Here is a 10953-nt window from a genome sequence, read left to right as displayed (position 1 = left end):
CCTATTAGATTCTATTTTCTTCTGCTCTTGAGCTTTCCCACCTACCTGGCTTCACCTATCACCTTCCAGCTCGACATTTCCTCGCCCGCACCGATTTTATTCAGATATGTCCCTCATTCCATCTCAGTCCTCAGTTCAACTGGAAACGTCGACTGTTAACTCTTTTCGATAGTTGCTGCCCGGCCTGCTGAGTTCCGCCAGCATTTTGTTGGTGTTGCTCTGGATTTCCAGCATCTGCAGACTTTGTCGTGTTTGTGATTTACCTCTCCGTTGTCCCTCCCGCCTCCGGCCACTGGAGGCGCTGCACGGACCTCCGGCCACTGGAGGCGCTGCATTGACCTCCGGCCACTGGTGGCGCTGCATGGACCTCCGGCCACCGGTGGCGCTGCATTGACCTCCGACCACCGGGGGCGCTGCATTGACCTCCGTCCACGGGTGGTGCTGCGGCGAATATCCTGCTGACCGTCGGCCCGGTGCCCAGCACAGTTGTCGCCGGCGGTTCTGCTATCGGGGAGGTGAGTAATGGAGTTTGTGTAAATCGGGGGTTTGCTGCAGTTGGAAAGGGCCGGGACCGAGTTCTGCCGGACGGCTGCAGGCTCCGGGCTCTCCGGTCCCGCAGCCCCGGTTTTAGCTTTGCGCCCGAGCCCGGGCTGTGGGATCAGTCAGTTGTGGTTCCCAGGCTGGGAGGGGGTTTGGGGTGAAGGGGATCTGTCTGTGTGTGGGTAGAGGTTACGGGTGGACTGTGGGTGTGGGGTGAGTGGTCGGAAAGATGTGGGACCCTAGGCCTGAAAGGGGGCGGTTGTTAGAAAGTGGGATGTCCTTTCAGCAGGGGTGCAGTGCTAATTGTTTTAGGTGCCGGAGCTGACAAAATGCTTGCCATTTCCTAGATCCTCTCCGTATATATGTCACACCCAGTTTGTGTACCTGCTGATTTCATGTACTGGACAACCTCCTTGCCCCATTCGAGTAATGAACAGGTAAACAAATTGAGTGTGGTATATATATATATATCTTATTATGTCAAAATCAGATTTATTATCACAGGCAATTGACGTGAAATTTGTTCGACAGCAACAGCAGTTGAATGCCGTACATAAATACATATTCTGGCATAGATAATAAATAAATAGAAAACTAAATCATTATGCATAATGAATAGATTGTTAAAAATGTGTAAAAACAGAAATGATGTTATTAAAAAGTGAGGTAGTGTCCAAAGCTTTCAAAGTCCATTCAGGAATCGGATGGCAGAAGGGAAGAAGCTGTTCCTGAATCGCTGAGTGTGTGCCTTCAGGCTTCTGTGTCTCCTACCTGATGGTAACAGTGAGAAAAGGGCATGCCCTGGGTGCTGGAGGTCCTTAATAATGGACGCTGCCTTTCTGAGACACCGCTCCCTGAACATGTCCTGGATACTTTGTAGGCTAGTACCCAAGATGGAGCTGACTGGATTTACAACCTTCTGCAGCTCCTCACGGTTCTGTGCAGTAGCCCCTCCGTACCAGACAGTGATGCAGCCTGTCCAAATGCTCCCCACAGTGCAGCTATAGAAGATTTTGAGCTTGTTTGTTGTCATGTCAAATCGCTTCAAACTCCTAATTAAGTATAGCTGCTATCTTACCTTCTTTATGACTACGTCAATATGCTGGGACAACCAACAGGAATTCTGCAGATGCTGGAAATTCAAGCAGCACACATCAAAGTTGCTGGTGAATGCAGCAGACCAGGCAGTATCTCTAGGAAGAGGTACAGTCGACGTTTCAGGCCGAGTCCTGACGAAGGGTCTCGGCCTGAAACGTCAACTGTACCTCGTCCTAGAGATGCTGCCAGGCCTGCTGCGTTCACCAGCAACTTCAATATGCTGGGACCAGGTTAGATCCTCAGGGATCTTGATGCCCAGGAATTTAAAGCTACTCACTCTCTCCACTTATGATCACTCTATGATGATAGGTACGTGTTCCCCCGTCTTACTCTTCCTGAAGTCCACAATCAGCTCTTTCGTCTTACTGACATTGAGTGCCAGGTTGTTGCTGTGGCACCATTCCACTAGCTGGCATATCTCACTCCTGTACGCCCCCTCGTCACCACCTGAGATTCGACCAACAATGGTTGTATTGTGGGTAAATTTGTAAATGGTGTTTGAGCTGTGCCCAGCCACACAGTCATGTGTATCCAGAGAGTAGAGCGGTGGGCTAAGCACACACCCCTGAGGTGCGCCAGTGTTGATCGTCAGCGAAGAGGATATGTTATTACCAATCTGCACAGACTATGTTCTTCTGGTTAGGAAGATGAGAATACAATTACAGAGGCCCAGGTTCTGCAACTTCTCAATTAGGATAGTGGGAATGATGGTATTAAATGCGGAGCTGTAGTCGATGAACAGCAGCCTGACATAGCTGCTTGTGTTGTCCAGGTGGTCTAAAACCGTGTGAAGAGCCATGGAGATTGCATCTGCCGTTGACCTATTGTGACGACAGGCAAATTGCAGTGGGTCCAGGTCCTTGCTGAGGCGGGAGTTCATTTCAGTCATAACCAACCTCCCAAAGCATTTCATCACTGTCGATGTAAGTGCTACCGGGCAATAGTCCTTAAGGCAGCCCACATTCTTCTTCTTTGGCGCTGGTATAATGGTAAACCAAGATGAAAGAAATATATCAATTCCAGAGCTACACAGAAATATAGTGATAGTTAAAACATTAACAATAGTATAGCCTATCAGTACATTTCAGTGTGTAACTGGTACAATAAAACATATAATAATTTAATAATATGACAAAGTATTACTGAGTTGCACTCACTAATTTATCGTAAAATACAATTATCAAGCGAGTAAAGAAAAAGGCACTAATCATGTATTTTACCAATTTAAAAGTAATTACCTACTTACCAAACACCACCAATGAGAAGTTTCACAATAATTTCCACAAAGAGTCGGGCGTAATATGTGTTCGGGGGTCTGAAGCAACTCTTGTCCTGGTATCATCTGCTGATCTGATCTGTGGTACTGCAGCCATGTTGTGACATACGGCTCAGGATTCCACTGAACTAGAGGAGGTCTGTGTAGTTTAACAAACATAAGTGATGATACATGATGTATGAGAGTCCTTGAGTGTGTTGTTGTTATTATCAAGTTGATGTGACTGAATCCTCTCTCACACTCAGCAGTACTAATAGGAATAACTTGTGAACAGCTCAGTAATGGACGTAAATCTTGGGGGATGCGGCGTCCACGATCCTCCACATAATCTCTGAAGGCATTTATTACAGAGGAAGAAGAAAGCTTAAATCTCTTACAGAGAGATGATATTGCAGCTTCTCCATCATTCTCCATCAGACAGAAAGTACCGAAGCATCCGGGCTCACACGACAAGACTGCGTAACAGCTTCTTCCCCCAAGCCATCAGACTCCTCAATACCCAGAGTCTAGACTGACATTCACATCATTTATTATTATATTGTTATTTGTCCGCTACTGTGCCTATTGTCTTGTTTATAAATTATTGTACTGCCCTGCACTGTTTTTGCACACTTTATGTTGTCCTGTGCAGGGCTGTAGTCTAGTGCAGTTTTTTAATGTTTTTACGTAGTCTAGGGTAGCCTTGTGCAGTCTCACATAGTCTAGTGTAGTTTTGTGTTGTTTTATGTAGCACCAGGGTCCTGGAGAAACATTGTCTCGTTTTTACTGTGTACTGTACCAGCAGTTTATGGTTGAAATGACAAAAAGATACGACTTGCCTTGAAAAAAAAATATTAAGCAGTATTTCAGCAGGCCAGTTATCTTTATCAAGGACACACATTTCATTTGGCTGGGAATTAATACATACTTTGAGGTTTAGAAGTTTGAGAACCTTTCAAGGATGTTGCTGTGAACATAAGGTGCTACAAACTGTTTATAAGACGAGTAAGAAACTGTCGATAATTAATGGAGACAATTTTGTTGTTGCTTGTTAAGATAATTTCTCCAAACTTCCCCTTTTCAACTGCCTCTTGAGCTTCTAGAGTTTTTGTACCAGGTTGGTCTTTCAGTCCATGCAGTGATCGTATGCTCCATTGGGTCAGTTTGTCTGCATAAACAGTCGTAGTAGTGTGTTTCTGTAAACACTCTGACAGTAAACCAAGTTCATGCAACGTGTCATACGTTAGAGCTCAGTCCAATAGAAACTGTCCTGAAGAATCTTTCCAACAGACCTTCATAGGTTTTTCTGTCACTCACAGATCCTGTTTCATTCTTCATTGCTTTTTCAAAGTGAAAACACAGTGCTTCATAATTTTGTCACACTGCTGAAACTGTTCGAAATGAGCTAGCCACACACCTGGTGCCCAGAACACGGCCTATTTTGCAAATTTGTTGTTCTAGTTGAGAGGCACATTCAGACAGTTCCTTTTGATTTAGAGGTGATCTACTGTAAACAGAATATAATTTGTCCATAAATGATTGAAAATGATTTATTCCGTGAACTTCTCTCACTGAATCACCTACTGCAAGTTCTAATATGTTATTAAGACCGTGCCAATTTGTCACATCAAGGTAATGTTCCTTGAGAATTGTAGCAACACCAGATTTGACACCAGGCATTATGTTCTCCCGATCACTAGCAAATGCTACAAGGTTCTGTTTCAAGTAAGAGTCATCAAACCCATGGTTCTTGAGACAATTCAGAAGATGCTTAACAATAGTTGCAGCTTTCTGATCAGGCAGTTCAATTAGATCTAAAAACATAAAATGGGGATCACCTTCCTTATCACGTTTCAAATAAACTATTCGGGTGGTCTTAATGCTCAGGCTTGTTGATTGATCAATGAGAACAGAAAATTTGCCATTTTTTCTGTTTGATATGCTAGCAAATTTTCTTTTTCATATTAATGGCTACTGTTGAAGTCAGAAGTTTACATACACCATAGCCAAATACTCAGTTTTACACAATTCCTGACATTTAATCCAAGAAAACATTCCCAGTCTTATGTCAGTTAGGATCAGTACTTTATTTTAAGAATGTGAAATGTCAGAATAATAGTAGAGAGTGTAAAAGAGGTTTGCCAGGATATTGTCTAGATTAGAGGGCATGAGCTATAACGAGAGGTTGGACAAACTTGTGTTGTTTTCTCCAGGGCGGCGCAGGCTGGGGTGAGACTGGATGGACGTTTATAACATTACGAGTGGAATAGACAGATGGTATGTTTTTCCCGGAGGTTGAAATGTCTAACACATTTAAGGCGAGAAGAGATGTGAGCGGCAAGTTTGTTTCTTTCCACATGAATAGTGGGTAGCTGGAGTGCTCTGCCTGGGGTGATGGGAGACCCCACCAGTCACATGATCCCATTTGCCCCTGGCATTTAACTGCAGATATAACAAGCTCTTCGCGCATGCTCACAGTCTCCGGCTGGGTGGTGCTGAAGTGGATCTAATGTTGGCCGTGAACCCTGAACTGAGGGCCAATTACTCATTTAGTACCCAGTTATCTGGGCTCGTCAGAAATGTGTCGACTTCACTTAATCTGCATTGAACAATCCAAACCAGGAGCCCAGGCTGTCTATTTCCGCAGAATTGAAATGGGAGTCCCGCCAACAGCTCACGTGAGGCTGTGTGCCTCAGATCTGCCCTGCCCTCTGCTTTGTGACACAAGATCATGTGGTGTGTGCCCACAGTCCCTGGATTGGTGGTAATGCTTCCTCCATGTTGTGTTGGGGAAATCTGATGTTGGCCCCTGAGTCCCGTTAACTTCCCCTAACTCGCCTGGCTTCCTGAGGCTCCTCTCATTTGTCCTTGAGCTTTATGGCTGTTGTGTCTTCTCCCCGACTGGGGTGGGTGAGAAAGGAGAACGTCCCAGGCTGTGGGGATGTTTGATTTCACTGCCTGCTTTACTGAGGGACTGGGAAGTCCAGGGAGGAGAATGGTTTCTGTGATGTGCTGATCTGTATCCAAAGGTCCCTGCAGTTCCTCGCAGTCACAGGCAGAGTAGTTACCATACAAAGTGTGAAGAGTCCGGGTGGGAAACTTTCTATGGTGTGTTGATAAAAATTTGGTGAGGATCAAAGAGCATATGCCAAAATTCTTATTGTTTATTCTAACTTTGTCATTTTAGGATCTTTTATACAGTAGTATGTGTGATTAATTCAATATCTGTGTATTGTTGGAGGATCATCAGTGATTGTCCTTGATCCCTTCTCCCACCTGGTTCCATCTGCTCATTCCTGCCCATCTTGTTCAACCTCTGCCCACTTTCCTAACCCCACTTCAGTGATGTATACCAACCATCTGGGCAACCTCGGCCAACCCTGTATCCCACCTCCTCAATGTTATATATCAGCAATCTTTCTTCTAACCTTGTCTTCATTGTGAAGTGTTCATTTACACTTTTGGCCTCACTGAGTTATTTCCAGAATCAGTTTTTGTTAGCTGGAATGCCAGAGGGTCATCAGGTTCCAGTTCTGTTGTGCATTGGTGTGGAGGTGCTAGTTGTGAACTGTGACTGGCTGACACACTGTAGCATTTTACTGGCAGCAAAGAGTACTGGGAGAGTTGGTGCTTGGGCTATAATCCTGTGATCTACATTCCAGGCATATGGAACTGTTGGTGTTTTGGTTTTGACTTTGGTTAGTGCTTCTACAGATGGGGCTGGATGGTCGTCCTTCTGCAATGAAGCAGAAATTTCGAGCAGCTGGACATTGGTTGTGGGGAAATCCCGGATTGCACTACCCAGTGTGAGATGTGGGGACGATGTGTGAGACTCTCAGGGTCGGTGAGTGGCAGATTCAGCTGTGTGACTCTGTGAGGTTGGGTCCTTGGGTCCTGGGATATCACAGTTTTTGATCCAGGTAAAATGGACCCGGGAATCGAGCTGCTTGGGCTTATGAGGTGCTGAGCGAGTATTTCTGTTCTGGGATCAGATGCTTGTTTCTGGCGTTCCTTTGGAAGCACTGACTGCTAATCTGAGGAGAGGATGAGTTCCCATTCCATCCTCACAGGGAGAAGCTGTGAGTAAATGGGCTGTTCCGTGTTTACAACAGTAGAACTGGACCCTTGAGTTTGGTGTTCAAACTGTATTTGGAAATCCCACCCACACCGCCCCCCCCTCCACTGTCACTTGTCTGTCACTCGGTGGGGAAATCAAGCAGAATCTGAAATTGCTGGAGATCTGCACTAAAAAATGAAAATGCTTGAAGTCATTCTGACGAAACGTTATTAACCTGAATTGTAAAGTTTGTTCCTCTCCCCACACCTATTCCTCACCAGCTGTGTGTTTCTGGAAATTCCAGTGTCTTTCTATTACATTCACCCTGGAATGGTTGATATTTCCTGAAATGGACCTGTTTTAATCTGGGAATGGAAATGGCTCGTTTTGTGATAGTAGAACAGTAAAGAAAGCACAACTTTTCTCTATAAATTATTCTGGTACCGATTTGTTATTCCTGGAAATGTGTTCAGTACCGTTGTTGATAACAAGGTTTATAAGAATAATTTCAGGAATAATCAGCTTTATGTACAGTATTGTTATGAACCAGCAGCAATAGATATGAAAATGAGTCAGGCTTTATAAACAAACAACAAAATTTATTAACCTCTGCTCAAAAACATAGAAAAGTAAACAAACGACGAACATAACTGGAAGTTAGCAGTTATGCGGCAATATCTAACAAACAGTCAAACTTAGAATCAGTTCTCATTGAAGCACAGTCTTAAAGTGGTAAATTCAAAAGTCCAAGTGATGTATACAATCATTAAGGAGAGACTTCCCCGAAACAACAATTCCTTCGAAGAAATGACAAATCTGTCAACCACAGCGGAGAGATGCCTTGTCAGACAAAATCACAAAGAAATAAAGTGTCTTAAAGAAACTGACCTTTTGGCTGGAGGGTGGTCACTGCACAAACTTTCCCGACCTTGCAGGGGTTTAACTCGAACGTGCATGCCACAGTTTCCCAAAAGAAGATACAAAAAGTTCGATCACTCCCAAATGGCTGAATATTAACTTTACCCAATCCTTTGGGTTCGAATAACACTGGTAATGTCTTCACTCTCCGATACTAGGCTGTGAGGGAACATTAAGCAGAAATTTTTGGTTTCCCTTTTTATTGTTAATGTGCTTCATTATCTTTCATGTTAAAGTTAGACCTGCGGTGAGAGATTTATTGGAAGAAAAACCCCAACTGGAAGCAAACCACGACTGAAGACGAGGGAACAGCAACAAGTGAACCAGCCCGAGGATTGAGAGCATCAACTGGAGAGAACTCATCTGACTTGGAGATTCCAGTGATTCAGTCAGGAGAAAGTTTGGTGAGTCTCATTTACTCAAACACTGGTCCTTTAGACATTACATACCTGTACAAAGGAAGGTAAGAAATAGTTGGAGTGAGACTGAATGTGCCCAGATGAACCATTTATGCCTCTGTCAGACCCAGTTGCAATCACTCCAGGTCTGGTAATGTGCTGTCAGCAGCCCAGCCCTTTAAAACCACTCCCGTTCCCTCACTGATTACTCAGTTCAAGATCTTGCATCCTCTGAAGTAGATTTTGGTCAGCTCTGAGTGAAAGAGAGGGGAGTGTTTATACTGACCATCTTTGAAAAAAGTAATTGTTGAACTTGCTGCAAACTCTCTACCCATACCCTGTACTCTATCAACCAAATTATTGACGTAGATGACAAGTAGCAACGGGCGTAACCCCAGGGAACAACACTAAGCATGGGACTCGAGTCCAAGAAACAGCCTCTCACCATAACCCTCTGCTTCCTACCAATCATCTGTTTGCAGACCCTGGGGATCTGTGACAAGGTCAATGTTAACAGGAAGTTTTGTCAGTAATTAAGATGAAGAGAACTGTGGCCTCCTGAAGGGCCAGGTGAGCTGAGCTGTCTGACCCAGTGGACCAGATCCACCCTCTTTGACAACTTAATTTACCCCATGCCCATCCACCCAGGTCATGTTGCATCCGATAACCCACAGTGGCCCCACACCCTTCTTACCATTCGCCCCACACCGACACACAGACAGGTCCGCTTCATCCCCATCCACCCTCCCAGCTTGGGGACCCACAACAAAATGATCCTGCAAACCTGACTCAGGTGCAAAACTAAAACCAGGGATGCAAGGCTGGAGAGCCCGGAGCCCCCAGCTGTCCGGCTCGGTCCCAGCCCTTTCCCAATGCAATCGGCCCTCGATTTACACAGACCCCGGGATCAGTCCCTTCCTCACCACCACTTAAACAGGAGAAACACCAGCATTAGCTGGGGTTGACATTATATGGCGATTTGCAGTCGGTCCGCACCAGAGTCCTGCGATTGACGGAGCTACAATTCCCATAGCAGGCAGTGATGCAGCCAGTCAGGATGCTCTCAATTGTGTCCCTGTAGAAAGTTCTTCGCACTTGGGGGCACATTCCAAACTCCTTCAATCGTCTGAGGTGAAAGTGGCACTGTTGTGCTTTTTTCACCACACAGCCGGTACAGACCGTGTGAGATCCTTGAAGATGTGTATGCCAAGGAACTTAAAGCTGTTCACCCTCTCAATTCCAGATCCATTGATGTCAATAGGGGTTAGCCTGTCTCCATTCCTTCCGTAATCCACAACCAGCTTCTTTGTTTCTGTGACATCGAGGAAGTGGTTGTTTTCTTGACACCAGTCAGATGTTGGTCAAACTTCAGACAAAGTCAGCAATCAAAAGATTGAGCATGGTGCTTCGAATGTGCTGAACTGTGTATATCAAATGCAGGAAGCCAGATGAGCTCAGTGCATTGAATTATGATATTGTTACCATTACTGGGACTTGGTTGCCCCAACAGTCTGAGGGATTGAGAGAAATAAAGTTACAAAGACTATGCCAGAAACAAAGATTGATATACCAAGTGATTTTAACTTTCCATATATTGGCTGGGACTTCCATACTGTAAAAGGACTAGATGGGGTAGAGTTTGTCAAATGTGCTCTCAACCAGTAGAATTCCCGACATAGAAGTGTGCAATAAGCTATCAGGAAATGATCCAGCGCTAGTGACAGAAATTAGTGTATGGGAACACTTTGTGTCTAGTGATCATAATACCATGAGATTCCAAATAAATATGGAAAAAGAGAGGTCTGGACCACAAGTTGAGATTCTAACTTGGAGAAAGGTCAATTTTGATGGCATCAGAAAGGATCTGACAAGTGTGAACTGTGACAGGATGTTTCTGGCAAAGGATTACTTGGTAAGTGGGAGTTCTTCAGAAATGAAGTTTCGAGGGTGTAGAGCTTGTATGTGCCCGTCAAACTAAAAGTTGAAAGGTAATTGGTGCAGGGAACCTTTGCTTTCCTGAGATATTGAGGCCCTGGATATTTTGTTTCTCTGAATGCATCAGGCTGTTGGGTGCAACCAAGAATCATTAGCGACTACAATATCATAATTCCATGCCCTGAGCTCATCTGACATTTCTTTTTCGTTGTCTTCAGTTTGTTTCTGAAAGCGTCCCAATGTTTTTTATTCTAATATTTGCCCTCTCTTTGGTTTCTACGTTGGCTTTGGCTTTTCATTTCAGCCACAGTTGTGTCCTCCTGCCTTTACAATGCTTCCAGTTTTTTGGGATGTATCTATCACTCACCTCCCGAATTGCTCCCAGAGCAGCAATGGCTGGAGTTTCTGTCATTCCTACCAGTTTCCCTTCCAATCAAGTTTGGCCAGCTTCTCTGTCATAGAAACATGGAGAAGGTCAGTGCAGAAACATGCCCACTCTGGACGATCAGAATGGTAATCTATATGAGGAGACAAAATAGATGGGGGCAATTTTAAATATTATTTTTGCATCTGCATTTACTCAGGGGATAGTCACAGGGTCTATAGAAGTGAGGCAAAGCAGCATCAACTTCATGGACCCTGTACAGATTACAGAGGTGGAGGTGTTTGCTGTCTTAAGGAAAATTACCCTGGATAAATCACCAGGGCCTGACAAGTTGTTCCCTGGGACCCTGCGGAAGATAAGTGCAGAA

At 44.6% G+C, this 10953-nt stretch overlaps 1 protein-coding gene across 4 annotated transcripts in view; it reads left to right on the top strand.

Moving 5' to 3' along the window:
- The first annotated feature begins 433 nt into the window (after positions 1-433).
- The window catches only part of LOC140207035 (uncharacterized), a 27505-nt gene continuing 16985 nt past the window's right edge, over positions 434-10953 (top strand). For 2 of the 4 annotated variants that reach the window (XR_011888467.1, XM_072275353.1), the window contains exons 1-3: positions 434-515; positions 5107-5170; positions 8105-8272. The gene's annotated coding sequence lies outside the window, so the exon portion shown is untranslated. The remainder of the gene's footprint in view (positions 516-5106; positions 5171-8104; positions 8273-10953) is intronic. The other 2 variants (XM_072275354.1, XM_072275355.1) reach the window with 2 other exon arrangements.

This window comes from Mobula birostris, chromosome 13, assembly GCF_030028105.1.
Source record: "Mobula birostris isolate sMobBir1 chromosome 13, sMobBir1.hap1, whole genome shotgun sequence".
Classification (NCBI taxonomy): domain Eukaryota; kingdom Metazoa; phylum Chordata; class Chondrichthyes; order Myliobatiformes; family Myliobatidae; genus Mobula; species Mobula birostris.
The sequence above is the reverse complement of the archived record's forward strand: the minus strand, read 5'-3'. Positions and strand labels throughout refer to the sequence as shown.